We start from the raw sequence: 27,507 nt of genomic DNA on the forward strand, positions 1-27,507 counted from the left end.
GAAGCTTCCATACTGTTTAGTTTGTTCCATCAAGTCGCGGTATATCCCTTCGAAAGAAAGCTCCAAAAGAACTGGATGAACTTGAACTGTTATTCACCATAGGATCTTCTCAAGCGATTAAGCTTTCTTGCAGAGAGGACCAAATCTTTGATACCAATTGTTAGATAGTTTAGATAATCAGAAGACAACTGAGAGGGGGGGTGAATCAGTTGTCACAGATTATCGAGAGCATTAGCAATTTAAACTTTAATACTAGAACCCAAAACATTAATATTGGAATAGCAGATAAACCAATTAAACATAAACAATAATCACAAAATAAAATCCATCCACACAACACCAAGATTTGTATGTGAAAAACCCGGTAAAGGGAAAAACCATGGTTGGAAGCCTACCCACAGTTAGATAATACTCCTGCAGTAAGTATGTGAATTACAATGAAGGAGCTTGCACTTGTAGGAGGAACAAAAACCTAGAGCACACTGCTCATCACAAAAGGAGCCTCACTAACTACATATAAATCCATACTACAATCCAGAGAAGTGTTGAACTACAAAAGATAGCATCTCCTATACCTGAGTACAGTTCCGGTTAAGCTCAATACCAGAGGACTAAATCCTCTTACACAAACCCAATTCAATCTCCAATGATTGACCAACTCCTCTACCTGAATGATATTACATTATTTGCACATTATATTCATTGACCATGACCTCTTACATTAACCATGATGATCTATAATGAGATCTTACATCTATATATACAAACTTTTGACCATTAACAATCAGGTCGGCCACCAGACAATAAACCAATTACATAATTACAAACCATGTTGGCCTTAGACCAAACAAGTAATATCAACACATAAGACATCTTGGAAATACATCAATAGGTCCTATCCACATGTTACATTAATATCGATCCATAACCTAGATCAACGGGGACCAAGTATAGGTCAACACGCTTCAACAATGATCTCATACCACCAAGTCTCAAACATTATCACCAACAACATCCTGAAACTCCACCAGAAGCTACACCGACACCACTTATGCAATTCATCAAAGATCTCCATTGAAATCTCTATCGGTGAAACCCTCGCTAGAAATAGAAACCAATCTTCAAAGCAAGTAGGTAGCATCCAATCACCAGAACAAAACCATTTGATCAAAAGAGTATAAGTATCATGAACAAGCCAATTCCATCACCAAATTATCCTGGAGCCTATCGGATCATGCCAAATCCAAGTTAACCAGAAACCACTCATCCTACTGGGACCAGAAGGGTGTTGGTAAAGCATCCAAACAACTAGTGTTGACATCAATGACAAAAAATCAATGAAACACATAATCAATTCTATCAAATGGCCAACAACTACAAAATAGGTTCTTTTATGCTTCTTCTTCTTCTTAAGCACGCCTTTTCCGGATGGGCTAGATTTTGCAGGTTGTGCCACCAGAGCAGGAGCAGACTTAGTCTCTTTCTATGCATATTTCTCCCTTTCTTTCTTTACCTCCTCCTTGGTGAAACCCATATGAGTAGCTACTTCTTCTGCCATCATAGTGACTTTTCTTTTCTGGGCAGAATCAGTGAATTGCATATGTAGACTGAGGTGTTTTTCTTTGAATGTACCAAATCTATCTTCCTTGGGATCCACTGGTTGACTCAAAAGGTGTTGGGAATACACCTAAAGTGTAATAGAGTCAACTTCATACCCCATGGGCATGATCCATACTATCTAGGGCTCCACTACTTCTATCAGACATTGATCCTTGTCTACCATGAAGCAAATGGTTTGCTCATATTTTTCAACTACCTCTTTAGGAATCCTTTTCTTGCTCTTCATTGTAGCTTAAAAGGTTTTGAAGTATCCCTAGAGGGCATATATCCTCATGGTTGCATCTCTAACTCCCCATAGTCCTTCTTTGATCTGCATGGCCACCGGTCTATCATAGGCCCATTGGACCTTACCTTTGATACCAAGTATCTCATTCAGGAAGTATAATGCTAGGAAAATAAGGAGTGTACCATATTTAAATGTATGATTCTTATCCAACTTGATCTTCTTCATATTACTCAACAATTCATTAAGAAGTGCAGTGCATAGATCATACCTATTATCATCCTTGAGCATCTGATATGCAAAGTAAATAGAATTTCCAGAGACATAGTTGTATCGACTGGACTGCTAAACCTTGTATTCACCTACCATTGATGCAAACTTCATATCATTCTCTAAAATATCATTAACAGTCACGGCTCTACTTTAAAATTTGGATCCTGTGGTGGTTATGATGGTGTCTTTTGACACTTTTCTCAAATTGGGCACATCATCGGCTTCTTCTAGACTAGTTACAACATGGATCACATGCTTGGTGAGTTTGTGCAGTCTGTCAAGCCACATGAACTCATCATACACATGGATAAGAATGTAGCAAATCCATTTTGACTTGTCAAACAATAAAAAATGCACGAATTGTGAGAAACCCTTGTTCTGAAGCACCTTGAATTCAGATTTTAGATTTCCCAAAATGTCAGCCAAATGCTTACGGTATAAGTCCAACATATCTATGTTTCCAAGCCCTTCAAGGTCATAGTGAATGTAGGCCCTGATATCCTCATTATGCAGTACGTCATAGGGTACCGATGAAAATGCACCTTTTAGATCATCATCAACTGACTTGAAAGGGTATTTCTTGAAGATTGGATGAGCCCTCTCCTTAATCTCAACCATAAGAGGACTTGCAATACCAGAAACTGAATCCATTGCAAATGCTAGGGTTTGCAAAAAAAAAAAGGTCTAAACAGATAAATACCTTGCTTCACAATCAGACACTGAAATTTTCTTTGGAGTTGCTGAAATCACCAAATTGCTTTTCTCTCTTCTCTTCTCAACTCGCTCAATCACATTGTGACAAATAAGACTTCAAAATGTGCTTTTATCCTTTGAAAACCTAATTTTCTAGTATAATAAATGTAGCAACTTGTTATCATGATCTTCATGAAATTGCATACCGAAGCACCAGATCTTTTTGAAACTTTGGAATACCATCTATACATATGAATCAATCCTTTTGTAACCTTTTAGAATCAATTGCAAACTACCGAAGAGGGGGTTCTTTAGAATCTGCATGAAAATCTCCCCCTAAGGCATAAAGCCCTAGTTACTGGATGAAGATCCTACACGGGATTTGGGTGTAGACCCGTTGTCGGTTATGGATTCATCCTTTCTTACCAACATCTTCTCATGCTTCTCCTTGATCTCTTCTACTTTCACTTTTCCTTTCTCATCTGATTTACTCTTGTATACTAAAACATTGTTCTTGCTTCTACAATACTTCGCAATGTGACTAGTTTTGTTGCATGCTTGGAAAACAACATGATTCTACATCGGTCTGGAGTTCATATGATTTTGTCTTGTCTTGCACTGATTAAAGATATGTCCAAATATTCCACAAGCATAACATCTTTTGTTTTGAAAATTATTCATTACTTCTCTACACACATTTTACATGTGATGAAAATTATTGCATATGAAACACTGTTCGGTAAAGGTAAGAACAATATTCATGTTGTTCACTCCATTATTCATCATACTTCTACATTGATTCACTATATGACCAAACTTATTTCAAGTAGAGCATCTACCACTGAATTTTTAAGCATTAGGTTGTCTTACCGAAGGATTCTTACTTTTCTTCAGATTAGGTTTTGCATTTTCTTGTCCAAATTTACAGGATTCACCTTTCTCAAATCCAAGTCCTCGCATATCCTTTCCATGTATCTGACTCTTCACCATCTTATCAAGCTTTGTTGAGCTATCTTTGAATTTTTCTTTGTACTCATTATCAGTAGTAGGTTCATCCCTTAAAGTAGCAACTTGTCTTTCAAGTTCTTGACCATTATTTCATGACTGTGTCAGCTCAAGCTTTAATTGATCATTCTCATAGGTAAGTTTGAAACATTCATCTTCTCTTTCCTTCAATGATTGTACCATATTCTCTTCATTCTTCTTCTGGTCCTCAATTTATTTAGTCAACCTCATCACAATAGATTTCATCTCATTCTTCAAAGTAGCAGTCTCTCTTTCAAGCTTGTTAACTTCATCAGCTTTATCCTGGTATCCCATGATCTAATATTCTTCCTCCTTCAACTTGTCCATTAATTCCTTCCTCTTATCTTTTGGAAATATTTGCTTGATCCTTCAAGTAATTAATGAAATCATCAGCAACATTCAAGTTCTTCTTCAAGATACAGATCTCATTTCTAGCTACATCAAGATCCTCAAGTGCCACACTGAGTTGTCTCTAAGAATCGGAATCCATTGAGTCAATCTCTTGGACCTTCCTCAAGTGGCTAGGATTTTTTAGAGGTACTAGGCTCTGATACCAATTGTTGGAATTGGGGATCACTAAGAGGGGGGTGAATCAGTGAACTACCGATTGACAAATTTTCAAACTTAATTTTTAACCACCAGAAACATACACTTAAAACTGAAATGCATAAACAAATAACAAACAACCACAAGATCATAACATTGATAATTTTACGTGGAAACCCAAATGGGAAAAATTGTTGTGGGATTTGAACCCACAATATTATTCCACTATGGCCAGTAGCAAAATGATATTATAAATGTGTTAGACAATTCAAATAGCTAGTGGACAACTGAGAGGGGGGTTGAATAAGTTGTCACCCGATTAACAAAACCTTAAGCAATTTAAAATTTATTACTGGAACACATAAGATCAATACTAGAATACATAAACCAACTACCAAAATAGAAGATATACCAATTAAGCACAAGACACAACTAGAGAATAGTTACCATCCACATGACACCAGAATTTGTACTTGGAAAACCCGATAAAGGGAAAAACCACGGTGAGAAGCCTACCCACAATCAGATAATACTTTTGTAGTAAGTATGTGATTACAAATTAAGGGGCTTGCACTTGTAGGAAGGCCAATAGCCTAGAGCACACTGCTCATTACAAAAGGAGTCTCACTGATTACATAGAAATCCAGACTACAATCTGGAAGGAAGAATGAACTGCAATAATTGCATCTCCTATGCGTGAGTATAGTTTCAGTTAAGCTCAATACTTGAGGTCTTAAAACTCTTGCATAAACCCAACATGATCACCTATGGTCGACCAAATCCTTTGCATAAATGATTATTACATTATTCACTTGCATCCCATGATCTACAATGAGATCATACACATGTATATACAAACCCTCGACCTTAAAAAATTAGGTCGGCCACCTAGACAATAAAACCTATTACAAAATTATAAAACATGTTGGCCTGAGGCCAAAAAAATATCATCCAACCCATAAGTCATCTCAGAAACACATCAAGAAGTCCCAACAACATGTTACATTAAGTTAGTCTATAACCTAGATATTACTGGACCCAATCTAGGTCCACACATGCTAAAGCAATTATCCTAATCAGTCAAAGCTCAAACAAGATCACCATCAGTATCCTGAATCGCTACTAGAAGTTGCACCAACACCACTTATGCATAGTATCAAGAGATCTTCAATAAAGCTCTGTCGGTAAAACCCTCACCGGATCAATAAACCAGGCTTACCAGCATATAAGATAGCATCCAATCACCAAATCAATACCAACTGAATGAACATATATCTGAGTAGCATGAATAATAGATCTAAGCCAATTCCATAAGCCAAAGCATACCAGAGTATACCAGATCAACATGATCTAACCAACCAGAAACCAAAAATGCTACTGGGACCAAAAGGATACTGGTAAACAGCCAAAGCAACTAGTGTTGACATCAATGACAAAACATCAATGCAACACATAATCAATTCCTCCAAATTTCCAACAAAATGGGGAATGCACAAGCATTCAAGTACACTGCCTAGATCTCACCACTCAATTACAATAACCAGTATGGCTACAACCCTCAAGGAAGTCTCACTGACTTACACAACTGTTACAATGATGAGTTGCAATGCATGAACTCATAAATAGAAACTATTATACCTGGATGAGTTCCAGTTAAGCACAAATTGACTTACTAGATCACCTTCTCTATTCTGCTTTGTTTTGTCCTGTACACTATCTCAGTCAGCTACGAGATCAAGAATGTGCATGTGAAACTACACCAAAACCAATTTTCGATCACCTCTCACTCACATTAACTCACATCACACACCAAAAAGTTCACCCACATCAAACTTATATACCGACACCCAAAAATAGATCATACATCATGTTGGCTTGAAGGTGTAACATATAGATACATGTCGGCTTGACAGGATCAAAAAGATAAATGTGGATCACCAAAATGATGTATCTAAGTTGACCCAATCAACAAGAACATGATTCAATGCACCACAATCACCAGAAAGCATCTAGACCCAAAAATGCTCTATTCTTCCCAGAATACCGGTTAGCACTCTACAGTTTAATACCTACTTCCAGATAGGAAGAATCATGACCATTGAAATGAATCTCCATGAAGAATTGCCATCGATGACAACCCTAAACCAAAAATAAGTCACTGGAATTTGGAAACCACTAGAAATCACCAGATGAGTGTCAATTGCCAAAAAATATGTTGGATATTTTTTTCCTTTTTCTACTTTTCAAATCTAGATGATTGTTCAAGGATTCTTCTTGATGACCTTTGGTATTTGAGGAATGATGTATATTATTTTAAAAATTGGTCTCTAGGTTTCAACCTAATGAATGATACAATCTTCAAGTTTCTTGCTTGAGTTCAATTGTCATGACTACTATCAGAGCATTGGGATGAAAATATTTTTATAATTATTGCCAATTCTTTTGAGAACTATTGTGTTACAGATTCAATCATCAAATTCAAAAACTTTTTGTTCGCTATATTTTTCCCATTTGTGGAGAAGAAAAAGATACTCCCTACTTAGATTAACTTATATTCAAATTGAATTTGAAAGACATCTTTTCATTTGTCATCCTTGTGTTAAAGTGGGCCATAATACTATTACTTTCTTGAGCAACAAGATATATTTCTTTTCTTGGAGTAAAAATAACATATTCCTACTACTATTGAGGAGTCCATTACCACCTTTGATGAAAAAAAAAGAAGGAAGGTAATAGGGAAAATATCCTATAGATTGTATAATGATGGACACCTCATTTAAAGATTTGGGTTTGGATGAGAGAGATCTACCTATGGTCTTGTAGATGTTCCTTGTTACAAGAAAATAGTTTTTAGGGAGAGTGATCCTTGTAATATGGTAAAAAAAATTATTTGGAACAATTTTTCAAACCACTCTCACTTTGGGTTGGTATTTTGCAAAAACATATAATGTGTTGTTTTTTGTAGTGTTGTAGTTGCTCCTCTTGGTTATTAGTTGGTATCTCATTGGGATTCTTGCTTAGTATTTTTATGTTTACAAGGGTCTAGGTCATTTCAAAATCCCTACTTACCTAATAAAAAATACAAAACATATATTCTTTTTAAAATAAGCTCAAAAAATGATTAAAAAACTAGAAGTCATGCACATGGGAACACCACATTAATAGTCATGATCCTTTAAGTTAAAAAATTAATCATTGGATTTCTTTGAAAAATGTCATAAAAAATCATTTAATAATTAATTAATTCATAACGGAAAGACTACCCATAATGTAATTTTAAAAGCTAATGCATTTAGGTACACAAAAAAATGTCCATACAAGTTAGAGTTGGTCAATATTATAGTGAATGTGCAATATTCATCTTATGTATGCATATAATTATTATCCTTTTATCTATAGACTTATGCAGGATAGCTTTAGATATCAATCTTTTTAACACTCTAATATTTTTGTAGGTAGAGATCATCTTTAGATATAAAAGTGTTTATTATTAGACTACCTCAGAATACATACATTGCCACTCAAATTTTTATAGCCTCAACAAAGGTACCTTTGGTTCCATAAAATCATAGCTTTACTTCTAGTTAGGTATCTATAGCATTGATGGGGATACTTGAGTTGCCTAAAAATAACAAGGTTTTTATTTTTATTTACCTTATATTTCCTTCATCCTATTAACACTAAAGTTGGCCATTGAGTTTGGGTTTACAATGAAATAGTTAATTTATTTTCATAATAATTTAATTTTAAGAGAGCTTGATATATTGAGTGTAGTAACTTAAACATACAAGTTTGAGAATATTTAAAATGTAAATGTCAAATGGAAAAGTACAAGGTATATTATTATATTTCATACACTCCCTAAAGAATAAAAATAAATCTTACACATCCTAATGAATGGTTATTGAAGATTATACCCTAATATTGATTCATAATGAGTACAAGAAGAACAAATTATTAATAATGATATCATAAAGATTACTTAATACTAAATTCATTTTGGAAACATGTCAATTAATGATGGATAATTTTTTTTAAAGCAAGTCAATAGTTGTGAGGCATGAAATTCAATTACTACTAGTTGTTAGATCATTGAAATATTCCAAAACCAAAATAAAAAATTCAAACAAACAAAAAATACATAAAAATCTAAACCAAAATCAAAATGAAAATAAGAAACAAACCTAAACATGCCAAAATCTAGAAGCTTGTTGAATGAATATTGTAGCTAGGAAATCGGAAATCATCACAAGCAAATCAAAATACTAATCTAGCTCAATCACGAAAGCAGATTGCAATGATCTATCCTAAACACACTCAATAAAGACATGAAAGCAAAACATTCAAAATTAAAAGCTAAGCAAACCAAATGCAAATCTGAATGCTTCCTTCATGCGGCTCCATTGTCCTTCTTTCTTCTCCAAATAGCCTTTGTTTGTGGATCTCACCTTCAAGTGCATAAACCTAATGTGAAAGCAAGATTGACATTGGCACAAGAGTACTCGAAGCGTGATTGACTCGAAAAAGTGATTATTCTCATTCTCATTAGTTGGGATTGAAGAAATTCATCCAATTTATAGAGAAATTGGAGAAAAAGATCAAATTAGCATGATTCAATTCAAATAGAAATTGCAAATCAAAAATGTCAATTATGATAATTTATGACAAATTATGCACTTTCTATGCAAAATTTGATTGATTGATAATTCATGACAATTTATGACAAATTTCTATGTCAAGAATTGATTGATTGTCAATTATGACAAATTATGACAAATTTCTATGTCATTCCCATGAAAATAGGAGAGAAATAGGAGAGAATTGAAATTAGGAATTAGAAAATTAGAAAATTAGAAAAAGAGGAAAATTAGGAATTAAGATAAATTAGGTGAATTAATTAATAATTTGTCATTTATTAATTAATTCACAAAAAGAGGAATAATTAGCCAATTAAATGAACATTTAATTGCGATGAGAAGACTTAGGATAAATAAATAATTTATTAATCCTAGAGAGAGAAATGACAAACAAGGTTAAATGATTAAATCATGAAACCCTAAAAGATGAATTAACAATGCAAGAACGACAATTAGGTCTTGATGAAAGATAATTGATGTTGATTCGATTATGATCATGATTCTGACTGACAAAGGCCGATGCTAATAAATGATTTGATTGATAAAGGCACCAATTGACGAGGAACAATGACTAATTGATCCAAATTGACATAATTGAGACAGACAACGATCGATGACAAATCGATCGCAAAATGACAAGATTGAAAAGAGGACAAGGATCGATGACAAAATAGATTGCAAGACGACAAGGTTGAAAATGACAACGATCAATGACAAATTGATCGCAAAATGACAAGATTGATAGAGGACAAAACCCTAATTAGGATTGATGATGTCCAAAATGATGACAAATGACTACACACATTGATGCGACAGGATAAAATCGATCAAAATCATGATTGAAGATTGTTGTCGACAAGACCAAATTTGAGAGCGAGATGAATGAAGAACGCATAAGAAAGACTCGATGCTTGCAAATGATAAAGACCAAGTGCGAATCATAGGAGAAATGTTAATGTGACGCAAAAACCCTAAAATAAGGCAATGCGTAAATGTTAAAGTACGATTTCGCAAGCGTTGACCATTTTTAGGTGTCTACATTTTGCCCCTCTTTGAGACAATGCGATTTTAAGCGTTGTTTCAAAGAACAATAATAAAAATGCCCCAGATACTGACAATGACATATGCATACCCCCTCGAGGAATTGGCCGGAAATATGCAAAAAAGAGGCCAATTGATCGATAAGAATGATAAAAAATGATAGGATCAAACGGACTGCCAAGACTGACCGAAGAAATGTTAGTAAGTAGAAATTAGACAGAGGACAGGTAGAGATGAAGAAAAACTTGCTTTCACTAATGCACTTTGTAGGTGAGAACCTTTATTTAATGTAGCAAAATGGATGTGTAGCATCATGGCATTGAAGGCCAGAGCTGAAATGCAACCCCTTTTTTTCTTTGCAAAAGACAGACACATCGCAGACAAACAACAATCACAACAAAAAAGAAAGAGACCATGAACCATCCCGGTCACTCTAAATCACTCAGTGACATCATCGAGCAACATAGGAACATGATCGAAGCTAAAGATAAATCAATAAAAAGATAAGATGCACAAATTCCAACAAATCAAACAAACACCTTGATCTTCGTTGTCAAAAGTTGAAAGTGCTGATAGGACGATCATGCTGTCTGGTTTCAGGGAATGTGGTACCTCGTCTAAGACAGGACATAGTCTAGTTTCGAGTATACCACATCCAGTGTAAGACTCATGATAGTAGAGACAAGGGCAAATGATATTGATGGTAACGTTCGATTGATATGACAATTTTGATCAGTTTGAATGTTTGGTTTGATGGAAAAAGTTCATCTGTTTATGCATGATTTCATTAAAGCACAATGTTGATTGCGAGTGTCGTTGGAGGGATGCTCAGTGATTTTTCTTATGCACAAAAGGGATCATTTATTATTTTTTTTTTTTTGTTTTTTGAGATTTTACAATTTTTTTGCTTTGTGTTCATTTTTTCAGGACTTTATATGATTTTTTAGGGATTTTTTTCAGACATTTTTCAATTTTTTTGAATTATTTCAGGACATTTTTCAATTTTTTTATGATTTTTTTTAAGGACATTTTTCAATTTTTTTTGATTTATTCAGGACATTTTTCAATTTTTATGATTATTTCAGGACATTTGTCAATTTTTATGATTTTTCAGGACATTTTTCAATTTTTATGATTTTGCCCCCAGTGTCTAGCAAGGCAAGGAATATGATAGGTGAATAAATAGGCTTTCTGAAATTTTGGTGGATAGAGGGAAGACAAAGGCCTTTTATTATGGAGACAATACGGATGCAATTTTCAAGGGCTATTGCGTGATGGGACAAGAGACTGGATATGACAATGTAAAGCAGTGACATGGCATGAGGGACATGTCAAGAGGTTTTTGAAACCATGTTGAAATTTTGCGTCCTTATGTCAAATTAAGATCAAGGAACAGAAAGAGTGTATGGATAGTGATAAGATATGGATAGGATAAGCAAGACCAAGAATGGATAAAGGACATGGACTGAAGGTCGGGGTAGGATAAGGGATAGTGGCAGAAAGGTCCAATAAGATAGGGAATATGGATGAAAGGTTGTAATAAGAAAATGGATGAATGACCAAAAGCTATGATGGACTAAAAGTTGCAAACAAGATGCGTGATGCTCATGAAGATCCTCAGCCTTGTCAAGATCAAAGGTGGAAAGAGGAAATGGACATGAGGGACAATAGGATATGAAGGGTAATGACAGGGGTTCGATAGGATAATGAAGGGCAATAGGATATGAAGGAGGAAACCTGCCCCCAAGTGTGGTGTGCAAGAAGTTCATAGATTACGCATGAAACCTGTTTGCCAGGTTTTCATCACGGTACTTGCCCAAGGCGCCTGTTTGCTAGGTTTTCACCAGTGGACGAATTATTTTTGCTCTTTTGTTTTTTCTCTTTTTCTTTTTTTTTTTTTTACTTTTTTTTTTTTGGATTTTGCATTTTGACTTTTTCAATAGAAGATGGACAAATGATAGGGGATGGAAGAAGGACTCAAGCATCTTTTTTTTTTGGATAGTATCCTTGAAAAAAATGGACCATGACCTTTAAAAGTATGCTCAAAGACGTTGGTAGGATAAGGACATGGAAAAAGAGATGAAACTAAGGCAAGGATTTATGTAAAGGATTGGATCAAAGGGATGGAAGGATGGAAAATATGCATTGGATAATGGATAGGGTATTGGAAGAATTGGGCTATAGTGGATGGAAATGAAGGCAAGATCAACATTGGCACACACCTTGACGGGTGATGGACTGATGGAGGAAGAGTGGGTTTTGGAAATGGAGATTTTGATGAAGGAATAACTAGGGATTTGCGGACATAAGGGCCCAAAATGGATGAAGGAGGTGATGGAGGAACAAATTTGAGAGGTTTGGATGGAGGAATAGCAACTTTGGATACCAAGTTGGATTTTTCTTTTTGTGCTTCAAGAAGCTGCTTAGAGATCCACATGGTTTTTGATTTTTCATGCTTTTGTGGTTCCTTGGAGTGCTTTGCTTGCACAAGGGATTTAGGAACCCATATATATTTTGACTTTGCTTTATTTTGCTCAGTGGGCCTTTGTGGCCTTTTGGATATTTCTTTTTCTTTATAGATCAAATTTTTCTTTGCTTTGACATGTTGATTAGATTGGACATGTTGATCCTTGAATACATGTGGATTTCTAGACTTATGACTTTTATACTTGGCATCCAAATTGCTTGGAGGGGGAAAGGAATGCATGGATGGATATGAATGAAGTGGAGGTCTTTTGGATTGATGAAATTTACTCAAGGATGTGTGCCTTTGCTGACCTTGCATAGAGGATGAAGGAATATAAGGACCTAAGATGGATGGAAAGTATGATGGGGAAGGGATATGTTTGGATTTTGATGGAGGGATACCAACGTCTTGAGGAATTTCATTGAGGCCATGACCCTTAAGATCTTCTTTGATATGGAGGGGTTCTTTATCATGAAGGTCTACTCCTTTGCCTTTATGAATATATTGACTTGTAGGATACTCTTTTGTTTGGGAAGAAGAAGCGAGTCCATTATGAGGTGGATATGAGATGAGAGAAATAATGAGATCTTGAAGTGGATCAGATTTCACCAAAGTGGAAGAACACATTATGCATGTCGAGGGTTCATGAACATCTTGCACTGACACGTTAGAATCATGAGGGGGATTAGGATCATGAGTGGGGTCAAGATTATGTAGTGGACATTGTTCAATGACAGGCTCTTCAAGAGATGGAATGGGAGAAATAATGGGATCATCAAAAGAAATGCGATCTTGGAGTGTATATGGAGCATTAGGACAAGGAGATGGAGGAACAAGTGGATCTTGTGGAGGATCTGAAGGAATAATTTGATCTTGACAAGGAGGAAGATCATTGTAATCCTCTTTAAAGGTGCTTTGCTCTTGACTTTCAATGGGATCATCATAAAGGATGGAAAGGATATCTTGATCTTTCTCAGGAAGTCGAATGTCAATGGGATTTGAAAGGACATTGTGTTCATGAGATGGAAGGGGATCGTTTGGGATTGGATGGACTGGGATATCTTGATCTTGCTCGGGGAATGGAGTGTCAATAGGACTTTGGATAGGATGGACAAGAATAGGGGAATCATCATGAGTGTCTAGGAACATGGGTTCCTGGTCAACAATTGGATAGGATGATAAGGTTTCAAGATCTTGATCTTCATCTATTTCAAGACATGTTTCTTCATGCTCTAAATTATCCTCTTGACATGGGGTTGGACTTTGGATATGCATGGAGGATTCTAACAAGGGCTCAATGTTTTGGGATGAAGGAAATGCACTTTGAAAATTTGTGATGGATTCTGACAAGGAATCAATTCTTGAACATGAGGAAGAGGGACTTCGAATGGGGTCCTCTAAAACAGGTAATGGCAATAAAGTACATGATGGCATTGGGTCTTGTATTTCTGAAACATGACAAGGATGTGCATCATGAATTGGATTATCTTGGCAATCAATTATGGATAGCCCTTGGATAATTTCATCCTTGGGTGTATTGTTTGATGAGGACAATATGGAAGGTTCTTGTGAAACTTCTAAAGGTGTAGGGATAGATGCCACTGGAGAGTCAATTTGTTTGTGGGGAGATGAGGCATTGCTAGACATAAGTGTATTGTATTTATCTTCTTCAAAGAACTCACTTGGTAGGTTCCTTAAGAGCCTTGTAATAAAGCCACCTTTCTTTCGAGGTTTTGACATGGTTGTATCTGGAATTTTAACTTGTTTGGCAAGAATTTGGTTTGATGTCATGTTTTGATTTCGAACTAGATGTTGATCAGATTGGTTTGACATGTTCAAAATTTGGCTTGGTGTGGGTTGCAACCTTTGTTTTTGAATGTTTGGTTGTGGTTGTGGACATTGATATGTTGATTGAACTTGTTGATATTCCACCATTGGTTGAACCATTTGTTGACATTGTATAGTTGGTTGGACATATTGTTGAAATTGGACCATTGGTTGTATTGGTTGTATATGTTGAACAATTGGTTGAACCATTGGTTGTGATGGTTGAAAATCTGATTGATAGTGAACACCTTCTTGTTCTTGTTGTGGAGGCACATAATGTTGTTGTCTCTTTTCTTGAAATTGTTTCAACATATCTATTTGGGAGAGGAGAGTTGGTATGTCTGATCGTTCAAGAAGAGATCTTACATCAATTGGCTCAATATTTGGATTTTGACCTAGAAATTTTCGAAACATTTTGGACATTTGTGATCTATTCTTCTCAATGTTTTTCACTCTTTGTTCCAAAATCTCCTCTTCTTGAGCTAGTTTCTCCTCTAGTTTTTGTATTTGGACATTTACATCATCATGAAAAGTTTGATCGATATTGCCTTGTTGGGTTGGATATAATTGTGATTTCATTGTCGGTTGATATGTCAAACTTTGTTGCATCATTGGTGCTTGGAACCTTGTTTCAATAGACATGTCACTATGCAAATGCAATATTTTTGGAATTTTTCAAGGATAATATATGATATGCAACTAAATGCAAACTAAATAGATGAAAATGCAATCTATGGCAAGAATGTAATCTATGTTTTTGGTTGTTTTTCAATATTTTGACAAACTTTTTGGAATGCAAATCTAAAAAGAGACCCTTAGGAAATTGAAATGATGTCTAGACCTCAAAGGACAAAAGGACCAAGTGACAAAAGGACAAAATGACAAAGTCTCCCCTATATGCTTGGATACTAAGCTAGGTTTGACCAAATGACAATAATGACATAAAGAGAAAAGGTTTGATAAGGTCTAGACTTCCTAACAATGACTTAGGGTTTATTAAAGATTTGGATTACTCAAGTATGACAAAACCTAGTTTTGACACTATATGCAAGGGGACAATTACTATGCAAATGACCCTGATATGATATGATAATGAGCTAAGCTTAATGAAGAGACCTAGGGTATGCAAATATGAATGTATGACAATGGTATTACTCTAATGCAAGAGGACACATGCAAAAGGATGACCCTTATTGATATGCAAAGGAGTATGATCTAGATGAAACCTAACCTTGGTACTTGAAAATGACTTTGCAAAATGCAAACCTAAGATGCACCTAAATCTAAGTGACATGAATGTTGAGACAAGATTTTGAAAAATGTTTGACAACCATGTTTGAAGGTGTTTTGAACTTTGAACTTTGTTGGATGAAATGTTCTTGTGTTTAACCTTGTTTTGAATCAATTTGCCTTGTTTTTGAAATGAGATACAATTCAACTTTTGACAAACAAAGAAGACAAGATATTTCAACTTAGACTCAGTACAATCATGCTCATTCACACATTTCTTATGGTAGGCAAGGACATTAGGTACTTGAGAGGTAGACTCATTGTGGGATTCAAGGAGAATACATAGATGCTTGACCCCACGGGCTCCCCTCCATGGCACTCACTTCTTAGGGCAGCCAACCATCAGTCCCCATGGAAATCTCCCCATGGCGAACTTAGTATCTCTTCCAAGTATCCGAACTTGTCCTTCTCAAGCAACTAGAAGGGTTTTTGGCCTCTAAAAATAAGGTGTTTAGTAAGGATTTTTGTTAAGCGTTACTCCTTGATGTCACGCAAGCGTGATTGAGACATTAAGCCCATCAAGATACCAAACAAATGTAGTTGCGCAAGCACGATTTAGACCGTGAGGTCCTACTTAGATGTTGATATGAGAAAGAGTTCAAGGGTCATCACTTCCCAAGTAACTGCAATTCCCACGTAACCCTTCCTTCAAAGCTTTTGCCCATCAGGTATTTGTTTATAGTGAGTTAGAATGCCAAGGTATTCTAGCCATACTCACTTTGGGTCATTCCCTTCTCACGATTATCACTTGCTTGCAAAAGCAAATGGTCGGGAAGGCAGACCCTCTAAAGGTGACAAACAATCAAAGACATGAGCATGGTATTGAAGATCTGGATTTCTGATCACCCTAAGAAGGATGAGAGCATACTCTCCTACTCCAATGTCAAACTCAACAATCAAATCAAACATATATTCATTCCATCCTATTTTAGAAATCACTAGGTGCCTAAAAATTAATTGCAAACACAAAGTTTAGTTGTAATCCAAGGCAACCTGCAAAACCCCAGTCAGAAGTTTGATATGCTTAGTCTTTGACTATCAAACTTGCACAAAATGTGTTATTAGTTTCATTTATTGCCTTTGTCATGCGTATGCCAAGGTGCTGCACAGAGAATCAGTACCAAAAACCAAAAAGCAGAAAACAGAATGCAAAACAAACAATTTTCAAGTAAAACACTGCATTTTTACCTCTGTTTCTGGACTTTACACAGGTGTAGAACTCATGACATAGGCACAGAACTCATGACACAAGCACATAATGTCTTTAACACAAGCGCAGAATGCTTAACACAAGTGCAAGTTGTCTTACATAGGCGCAGAAGATCCCAGAAAATCCTCCATTACCCTGTTTCTTGGGTTTTTGACGTACAAATCAACTCAAAAGCACTCAAAAACACAGTTAAGGGGTTAGATGGTTAGTGTTCACGTCGGGTTCACCAATTAATGTAGCTAGGAAATCAAAATCATCACAAGCAAATCAAAATACTAATTTAGCTCAATCACGAAAGCAGATTGCAATGATCTATCCTAAACACACTCAATAAAGACATGAAAGCAAAACATTCAAAATTAAAAGCTAAGCAAACCAAATGCAGATCTGAATGCTTCCTTCATGCGGCTCCATTGTCCTTCTTTCTTGTCCAAATAGCCTTTGTTTGTGGATCTCACCTTCAAGTGCATAAACCTAATGTGAAAGCAAGATTGACATTGGCACAAGAGTACTCGAAGCGTGATTGACTCGAAAAAGTGATTATTCTCATTCTCATTAGTTGGGATTGAAGAAATTCATCCAATTTATAGAGAAATTGGAGAAAAAGATCAAATTAGCATGATTCAATTCAAATAGAAATTGCAAATCAAAAATGTCAATTGTGACAATTTATGACAAATTATGCACTTTCTATGCAAAATTTGATTGATTGATAATTCATGACAATTTATGACAAATTTCTATGTCAAGAATTGATTGATTGTCAATTATGACAAATTATGACAAATTTCTATGTCATTCCCATGAAAATAGGAGAGAAATAGGAGAGAATTGAAATTAGGAATTAGAAAATTAGAAAATTAGAAAAAGAGGAAAATTAGGAATTAAGATAAATTAGGTGAATTAATTAATAATTTGTCATTTATTAATTAATTCACAAAAAGAGGAATAATTAGCCAATTAAATGAACATTTAATTGCGATGAGAAGACTTAGGATAAATAAATAATTTATTAATCCTAGAGAGAGAAATGACAAACAAGGTTAAATGATTAAATCATGAAACCCTAAAAGATGAATTAACAATGCAAGAACGACAATTAGGTCTTGATGAAAGATAATTGATGTTGATTCGATTATGATCATGATTCTGACTGACAAAGGTCGATGCTAATAAATGATTTGATTGATAAAGGTGCCAATTGACGAGGAACAATGACTAATTGATCCAAATTGACATAATTGAGACAGACAATGATCGATGACAAATCGATTGCAAAATGACAAGATTGAAAAGAGGACAAGGATCGATGACAAAATAGATTGCAAGATGACAAGGTTGAAAATGACAACGATCAATGACAAATTGATCGCAAAATGACAAGATTGATAGAGGACAAAACCCTAATTAGGATTGACGATGTCCAAAATGATGACAAATGACTACACACATTGATGCGACAGGATAAAATCGATCAAAATCATGATTGAAGATTGTTGTCGACAAGACCAAATTTGAGAGCGAGACGAATGAAGAATGCAGAAGAAAGACTCGATGCTTGCAAATGATAAATACCAAGTGCGAATCATAGGAGAAATGTTAATGCGATGCAAAAACCCTAAAATAAGGCAATGCGTAAATGTTAAAGTACGATTTCGCAAGCGTTGACCATTTTTAGGTGTCTACAAATATATACCCAAAGGTTCAAGGATATGAATAGGACAACCCCCACTCTTATTATTTTTATGTCACTGTCCATTAAAATCATAATTTTGTAGTCTTCTACACTATGGATTTATATTTGTATTTAATGATATGATATTTTATTTTCTTAGAATTATAGTCCAAATGGTTTTCCAATCACTTAGTTGTATAGTTTTGAATCCCCGTTTTGGATTAAATGATTTTTATGATAAAAGGACAAGAATTATAGTGAATTATAAATGATTAAATCCCCATTATATAGTGAATGTGCAATATTCATCTTATGTGTGCATATTATCAAGAATCCCCATAATTAATTTTTTTAAAAAATTATCAATTATATAATATTTTAACCATTTGAATCGCACCATTTTGGATAATAAACAAATTGCACTAGTGCTAAAAAATGGAGCATCATAGTGGTTTGAGGACTGGAGCTAGGGTTTTAGTGGAGGAAGCTAAGGAGTTTGTAGAGGGGGACAATGATGGTGAGGGTGATGGCTCAAGGGTGCATGGCTTCCCTTCCCTGGTCCGTGGCGATTTTTCCCATCTCTTTTGGTGGATCATGGTGGCAACTCTCCTATTTTGGCTCAGACTGGTTTTGTGCCTTGTCTCGGGGGCTCACATTGCTTCTCCCTTGGGCTTTTCCCTTTCGATGGATTCAATGATCATTTTCTTTGGTAATTGCCATTTGGGTTGTTTGTTTTGGCTTTTGATGTGGTGGAGGATGATGATGTTGGGGACAAGGCTGTTGATTGGGAGGGTCTTGTTCTCCTACTTGATGATTTCATTTTTTTGTCTTTGGTTGTCTGGTACCTTGCTTTGGGTCTAAGGGAGCCTGTCGCCTCTATCATCAGGGAGTGTGTGAGGGGCTTTGGTCTTCTTTGCTTGGGCCTTTCTCTAGTTCCCTCATGATCTTTTGTAAGTGATGGCCATGGTTTGGTTGTTCTTCATGGCTTCGTGGGTGATAGTGGATCTCGTCCATGCTTCACAAGGGTTGTGTGGGAGCTATTTCTGCTTGAGCTTGGAGATCTTCTTTTCTGAATCTTTGAAGGTTTCTTTCAATGTCTCATTTTCTTCTTTGCCCTTGCATTGAATCTGTCGTGGTTTCTCTACCACTCTTCTTGTCATGCCCAAAATTTTGGGCACAAACGGAATAAATTTTTTTTTAATAACTTAACCTAATAAAACTAAATTTGCTAAATAATGCATTAACAAGTCTTGTCTTAACTATGTTTGGTTTCTTTTCAACTAAGAATAATTTAAACACTAGATCAAGTAAGCGAGATGATCTAAGCTAAATGCGGAAAATTAATTCTCCAAAGAATTATTCTTATCTCATCAAATAATAAATATAATAATTTCGTTTAAACAAAAATCTCTAAATAAATTTGCCAGAGATACTATTAATCTCAAATAGCTTTTTAATTGCCTAGGAACTAAATTAATTGGCCCTAGCACTTAGTTTTATAAAACCTATTATTTATTTTTAACAATAATTATAATTTGTCAAAAATTTGACTCTAAGGTCGATTAATCCCATAGTGTAATTGTACTATAAATTTTTATTAAAGATGGCCAATATAATTTAACTTCTAAGGCTAACTATTTCAAAAGTATTTATCATTATTCCCCCATAAAATTCAAACCCAAAAGGGTTCCAAAACTAGCTTTTAAATAAACTCTTTAGAAAAAGACTCTACTCAATAACAATAGAAATTTCACTATTTGAAAAATAAACCACTTAAGATCCTAATTTATGAAACTAATGTATATATGTACTACATATATATCTATGTGCTATTACACCATATATATATATATATATATGTAAAGAGTTTTGATAAATAATCTATGGTCTTGTCCAAAGTCTATGGGGATACCCTATTCAAAATTCGAATAGGGTTTTCCCCACTTTTTTATTTATAAAATAATGAAACCCTAACTACTTTTTAAAACATATCCCACACATATTTTTTTTTAAATAAACACCCATGAGTGATTTTCCCTAACCCGAAAGTTGGGTTAGGGCATGTGTGTGTGTGTGTTTGTGTGTAGGTTGAAAGAGGAGGTGGTGGCCATGGTGAATGGTGGAGGTGCTACTCACGGGGAGAGGTGGAGTTTAAGGCACCAGGGGGGAGGGGGGGTGCAGCAGAAGGTTTACCTACGGGATAGCCACAGCGGCACTTTGGCACCACAGCAGATCGCGGTCCGCAGCGGCGCCACAGCGTCTCTGCGGGATGCGGCCCCCAATGTCGACCAAGGCTGCCCCTGCGGGTCACGGCCCGTAGCAGCACCGCGGGCACCTCTGTGTGCCTCAGCCCATAGTGGCGCCTCGGCACCTCTGTGGGTCACAGCTCACAGGGGTCCCGAGCCGCCTAGGCCTTCTGCTGAGGGTTACAACACAGTTTTTATTTTTTATTTTTTTTATTTAAAAAAAACAAAAAAAATACAAACATATATATATATATACACACACACACATATTTATACACACACACACACACACACACACACACACACACATAAGCATTCTATTTATTTTTAATCTTTTTATAACATGTAGAAAATATTAAATTATTAGTAGCATGATAATAGATGCAAAGTTTCCCTTTTTTTTTTCTTTTTTTTCTTTTTTTCTTTTTTTTCTATTATGCTAATATTTAGGTTTTAAATTCTGTCCTAATATTTTTATATACAAATCATGAACTAATTACTTCCCTAGCACATTAAGCTTAGCATAGTGAAAAATACTATATTTTTTTTGTTTAAAGCATTCTATATATTTCTTTCCTATTTAAAAAAAAATGCTAACAACAAGCTCTAATGTATTTTTTTTTTTTTTAAGTCTAGATGCTAACTTTAGAAGTAGACTATTACTTTCAGATTTAATTTCTGCAATAAATAAAATGACAGAATGTAATAAATTTTAACAGCAACTATATTAACCTAGAAAATATTTAAAACCAATTTAGAGATAGACATATTAAACCTATTTAACCATAATTTGTATTTGCTTTTTACTAAATAGGTCTAGATGCAGCTTTTACAAATCGGATAATTTCCTTTTGCATGATGGAATAAAATGAACTTTTATTTTCCAATAATAAGAAAGCAACAAATATATTAACTCAACAACTATAGGAACTTAATGCATAAATAAAAAAAAATTTCTTTTGCAAAAAGAACTTAATAGGGAAAATACATATTTCTTTCAAGAGCATATAGAATACAAAGTAGTCAATATTACAAAAGGGTGTGATACCCAGCTAGTCTCTCATTCCATTAAATGAGGACTTGAAATAAAAATGAATACATATCTTTTTTTTGAAATAAATACAATATAAAACTTTCCTTTTTACATTACTTCCATTAAAAATACAATATTCCCTTTCCCAAACTTTTCTGCAAGTCAAATAAAAACCAGCAACTCCTAGCTTTCTTTTTTTTTTTTTTTTTCCTTTTTTTCTCCCCAAGCAACCTACAAATTAACATAAGACTTGACCATGGAGTGCTCACCTCCTAGCCTATGCTTACTAGAAGCCAACCCTGAGCTTGGAGAACCAAGCACTAGACGGGTTACACACATACAAACACAACAAGCAAGGGAAAACCACACAACAAGCAAGGGAAAACCACACAACAAACACTTTCCCAACCAAGGCTACACTTCACCACAAAAGGTGATGATTTTCCAAGGGTGGAAGTGGACCAAATACCATTGGGGAGACTGCAAGCATGGAACATCTCAAGCCACCTCATGGCAACCAAATACAACACAAGTCCACCCCCACATCCTTATGCCCCCCAAAGGCATATAAGCCATTTCATCTCTCCTTATGATCCCCAAATGCATAAACAAGGCTATGCAACAAGGGTCACAAAAGAACACCCTTGAGATCACTCTCTTAATGAGAGCCTCTCACCCAAGGCTGTCAAACTTCTTCCAACCCAAGGCCATTCTACTCTCCCAAGAGTAGAAGGCCTTGGATACTCCCAATATAAGAAAATGCATAAAAGAAATGAAGGGGAAAATCACATATTCTTTCACAAAGTAAAATGCAAATAAACAACTCTTTCATACAAGCATTTCTTCAAACATACATATGCAACATAAACAAAAAGAGAGTAAGAAAAAACCTTAATCTGCCCAAAGGTTTTGCTAGAGCTAGTTGGGGATGAGAAGCCCAAATCCACACAATCTTTTCACCAACACTTAGCCAAAATTCTCCTACAACTATTCTTCTCAAAATTGCATAATCTCCAACAATGGAGAGTGGGTGATTAACTCACTAAGTCCCTAATCCTTGCCTAAGAAGACCTCTCTCACTCTTCCCAACCCCTTGGATAGAGTGAAAGTTCCCATTGGTTGGCCTTCCCAACCTCTTACATGTTGCTAAAACTGGAAAGAGAAAAGGTAAGAGAGGATGGGGAAGAGAGTCTGACATCAAAAAGGAAGGTTGTCTATCCTAGGAGGAACCTTCTAAGTTGAATTTTCGCTCACCTTGGAAAAACCACTTTTTGAGGTGACTAAACAGTCACATGGGAGTAGTCACATGCTTAAAAATACCCCTAACCCATAGGTATACCCTTTGGACCTTTGGAAAATCCCTAAAACTAACCCTGGGAGTCCATTTGACCCCTTAGAAACCCAACTGAAGTTAACCTACGGGTCAAACCTGAGTTGACCACTCCCAAGGCTCCCTACCCAAGGCAAATTTGGGACCACACTCAAATGTTTGGAATGGGCTTTGGTAGAAACAAACTCCCTCCAAGAGACAAGTCAAAATCAATGACACTAATCAGCACATGTGTCAAGTGACACAATAAAATACATTACAAAAATTACACATGGAATTTGTCTCTTGTTGGATTTACACAACTTAATAAATTCAATTCAACACACATGCAACATTTACTTTCACAAATAAAATACGATACAAACAAGGTGTTGTCTCTGCAAATAGACAACCCCTGGCTTTACAAACGTACATAGGTCTAGGTTTGGTTCTCCATAATATTTCCATGATCACATAGATAATTTTCCTGTGCATCTCAATTTACACATTAGTAATTCCAAATAACCGCATATATTATTAAACACATGAATTTGAATACACATCAAACACTCATACAATTGATAGTAATAAATTAATATCTCATATATCCCAATTAATCCACATAAGCAATTATCATAATCCTCAAAATTTGATCCATTCATAATATATGCATCCTATTTCTATCATCATAATAAAGTCCTGCAATTCTAATAACGACATACATCATCTCAAAGTAATTCTATTCTAGCATCATATAAAGTTTCATATCCATAATGCATACAAATGAAGCATCAATATACATCAATATTATCCAAATCATGGAATCATATAAGTTCAAAATCCATAATGCAATAAAATAAAGCATCCATAATAGTCTCAACATGAAAATAACAGAAATGCTAGGTTGAGTCGGGGTAGGGCCTCACACCCTTCCCCTTTAGGCATGAACTTCCTCCTGGAGTTCATCAAAAAGGTGGGGGTACTGTGATCTCATACGTGTTGTGTCCTCCCATGAAGCTGTAACCTCATCATAGCAATCCCACTAGACCCTAACCTAGTCCAGCTCTTGACCTCAAAGGGCCAGTGTCCGGCGTGCCAAAATGCGAATGGGCTCCAAAGCTAGCTTCATGTCCAACTCCACCTGCAAGGCATCCCAATCTAAAATATGAGGCTCATCATAGATATATTTCCTCAAAACTAATACATGAAACACATCGTGGATGTGTGACAGGCTAGGTGACAATGCTAAATGATAGGCAACTAGTCCTATTCTCTCAAGGATCTCAAATTGTCCTACAAATTGAGGTGTGAGCTTAGAACCCTTTCCATAATGGATTGGACTCTTATGCGGTTGCACTCTTAAGAAGACTCTGTCTCCAATCAAGTAGCTATGATCTATCCTCTTCGCATCTGCATACTTCTTCTGTCTATCATGTGCCTCTCTAAGATGCTGCCTAATCAAATCCACCTGTTTCTCCATATCCCGAACTATCTCAGGACCAATAGCAACTCTGTCCTCTATGCGGTCCCAACTCAATGGTGTCCTACAAGGTCTGCCATATAATGCCTAATAGGGTGGCATCCCCAAAGATGTGTGATGCCCATTGTTATAAGAAAACTCCACTAAGGGAAGGTACTCTTCCCATCTCGTCTGGGGATCCATGACATACATGCAAAGCATATCCTCTAATACCTGATTAACCCTCTCTGTCTGACCATCCATTTCTGGATGATAGGCTATACTAAAATTGAGCTTGGTGCCCATAGCTGCCTGTAATGCCTTCCAAAAGGAAGAAGTGAAGAGGGAATCCCTATCGGAAATAATCTTGCATGGAACGCCATGAAGTCTGACAATGTCTCGCAAGAACACCTATGCTACTATTGGTGCTGTGAAGGTAGTCCGAACTGGTGAAAAGTGGGCCACTTTGGTCAACTTGTCAACCGTCACCAAGATGGCATCATGGCGACGAGATGACATAGGGAGACTAATAATGAAATCCATGGATATAGTATCCCACTTCCACTTTGGTATAGCATGAGATTGGAGCAACCCACGTGGATGGCGGTGCTCCGCCTTGACTCTCTGACACTCGAGGCATCGGGCTACTATCTTAGCAATAAGCTGTCGCATTCCTGGCCAATGATATAACTGTCTCAAGTCAACATGCATCTTCTTAACTCTGGGATGTGTTGCATATGGAGCTCTATGATCCTCTGTGATAATGAACTCTCGCAATCCCCTGGTAGAAGGTACATAGATGCGCCCTCTATGACATAATATTCCATCGGACTCTAAGGAATAATCCACATACTTCCCTTCTAAAGTTTCCTGAGATCGTATAGCCTGGCAAACCTCTAAATACCATTCATCCTCTGGCAACTGCTGCATTATCTGATCTCTCAAGTCCGTGCCCATAGATATGGTGTATACCTTGTGACATCTCCTACTCAAAGCATCTACAACTACGTTTTCTTTCCCTTTGATGTAGTGAACGTCAAAATCATACTCGCACAAGAATTCCATCCATCTCCTCTGACGTGCATTAAGATTCGACTAAGTGAATATGTACTGAAGGCTCTAATGGTCTAAATGAAGCTCTAAATGATGGCCCAAAAGGAAATGTCTCCATCTCACAAGTGCATGCACTACTGCTGCAAGCTCAAGGTCACGAGTAGGGTAATTAAGCTCATGAGTCTTAAGTTTCCTAGACTCAAAAGCTATAGCCATACCATCCTACATAAGGACTGCTCCTAAACCCTCTAGGGAAGCATCTATGCAAACCATGAAGTCAGCTGAGGAATCTGGCACTAGAAGGATAGGTGCACTAGTACGTGCCTTCTTAAGTTCCTAAAAGGCCTTCTTGCACTTCTCCATCCACTCAAATTTCTTCCCTTTATGTTGAAGAGAAGTAATAGGATGTGCGACTCTAGAGAATCCCTCAACAAAACGTTGATAATAACCTGCTAAGCCCATGAAGCTCCTGACCTCTATCACACTAGTTGGCACTGGCCAATCCATAATGGCTCTGATCTTTGATGGGTCGACTGAGATCCCTTCACCAGATATAACATGTCCAAGGTACTTGACCTCTATTCTAAAGAAAGCACACTTCGACAAACTTCCATACAACTTATTATCCCTCAAACACTGCAAAACCTATCTCAAGTGCTCCTCATGCTCCTTCTCATTCTGTGAATATATCAATATGTTGTCAAGGAACTCAATCAAAAAATGGTCAAGGAATGTGCGGAATACCCCATTCATGAGGCTCATGAAAATAGTTGGGGCATTCGTAAGACCAAATGGAACCACGGTGAACTCATAGTGACCATACCTAGTGCTAAATGCGGTCTTTTGGATATCGCTATCCACTATCCTCAACTAATGGTACCTTGACTTCATGTCAATTTTGGAAAATACTTTGGCACCCTGACGTTGGTCGAATAAATCGTCGATCTGGGCAAAGGATATCAATTCTTGATGGTTACTTTGTTTAACTGATGGTAATCCATGCATAATCAGAGAGATCCATCCTTCTTCTTCACAAAGATGACTCATGCACCCCAAGGGGATACACTAGGATGAATGTGGCCCTTCTCTAGGAGTTCCTCAAACTACATCTTGAGCTCATTAAGCTTATTTGTGGTCATCCTATATGGTTCTCTTGAAATTGGCTCGACTCCTGGTACAAGGTCTATATGAAAATCAATCTCTCTATGGGGCAGCATACCGGGTAACTCTGAAGGAAATATGTCTGAAAATCCTTTAAGGATAGGATGGTCGTCAATAGATGGTTCCTTTTCATCTTCTTCTTCTCTATCACTAATGGTGATGGCAAATAATAGGCATCCCTTTTGCATGCTCCGCTTAAGCTGCATTGCGAAAATCATACAAAGAGACACGGATCTCTGAATTCCAGTGATTACTATGGGTGAACCATGATCATCCTCACACTCGATCCTTTTTAGGTGACAATCCATCTTGGCTCTGTGGGCATAAAGCCAATCCATGCCAAGTACGATGCCATATGATCCGAGTGGTGTAACTCTAACATCTATTAAGGTGGTGGTATTGCCAATCTGAAGCTAACATCCTCTAACCTCTATTTCCACTGACACTCTAGCCCCTGAAGCTAACTCCACTTCCCAACTAACCTCTTGTCTAATTTCCACTAGCCTGCAATGCTCCACAACCAATGGAGATATAAAGGAGTCAATAGCTCCTGAATCAAATAATATAGATACACTGCTACCTCTGATCATACCTGCAACCTCAATAACCATGGCCTGATGCTCTGCTTGGCGGTTGTCAACCGCTACGAAGACCCTATGGGACTTACCCATATCCCCAACTGTCAGCTCTGATGCTGCCATCCTCTGACTTCCTACCA

Source organism: Cryptomeria japonica, chromosome 10 (assembly GCF_030272615.1).
Source record: "Cryptomeria japonica chromosome 10, Sugi_1.0, whole genome shotgun sequence".
Lineage (NCBI taxonomy): Eukaryota > Viridiplantae > Streptophyta > Pinopsida > Cupressales > Cupressaceae > Cryptomeria > Cryptomeria japonica.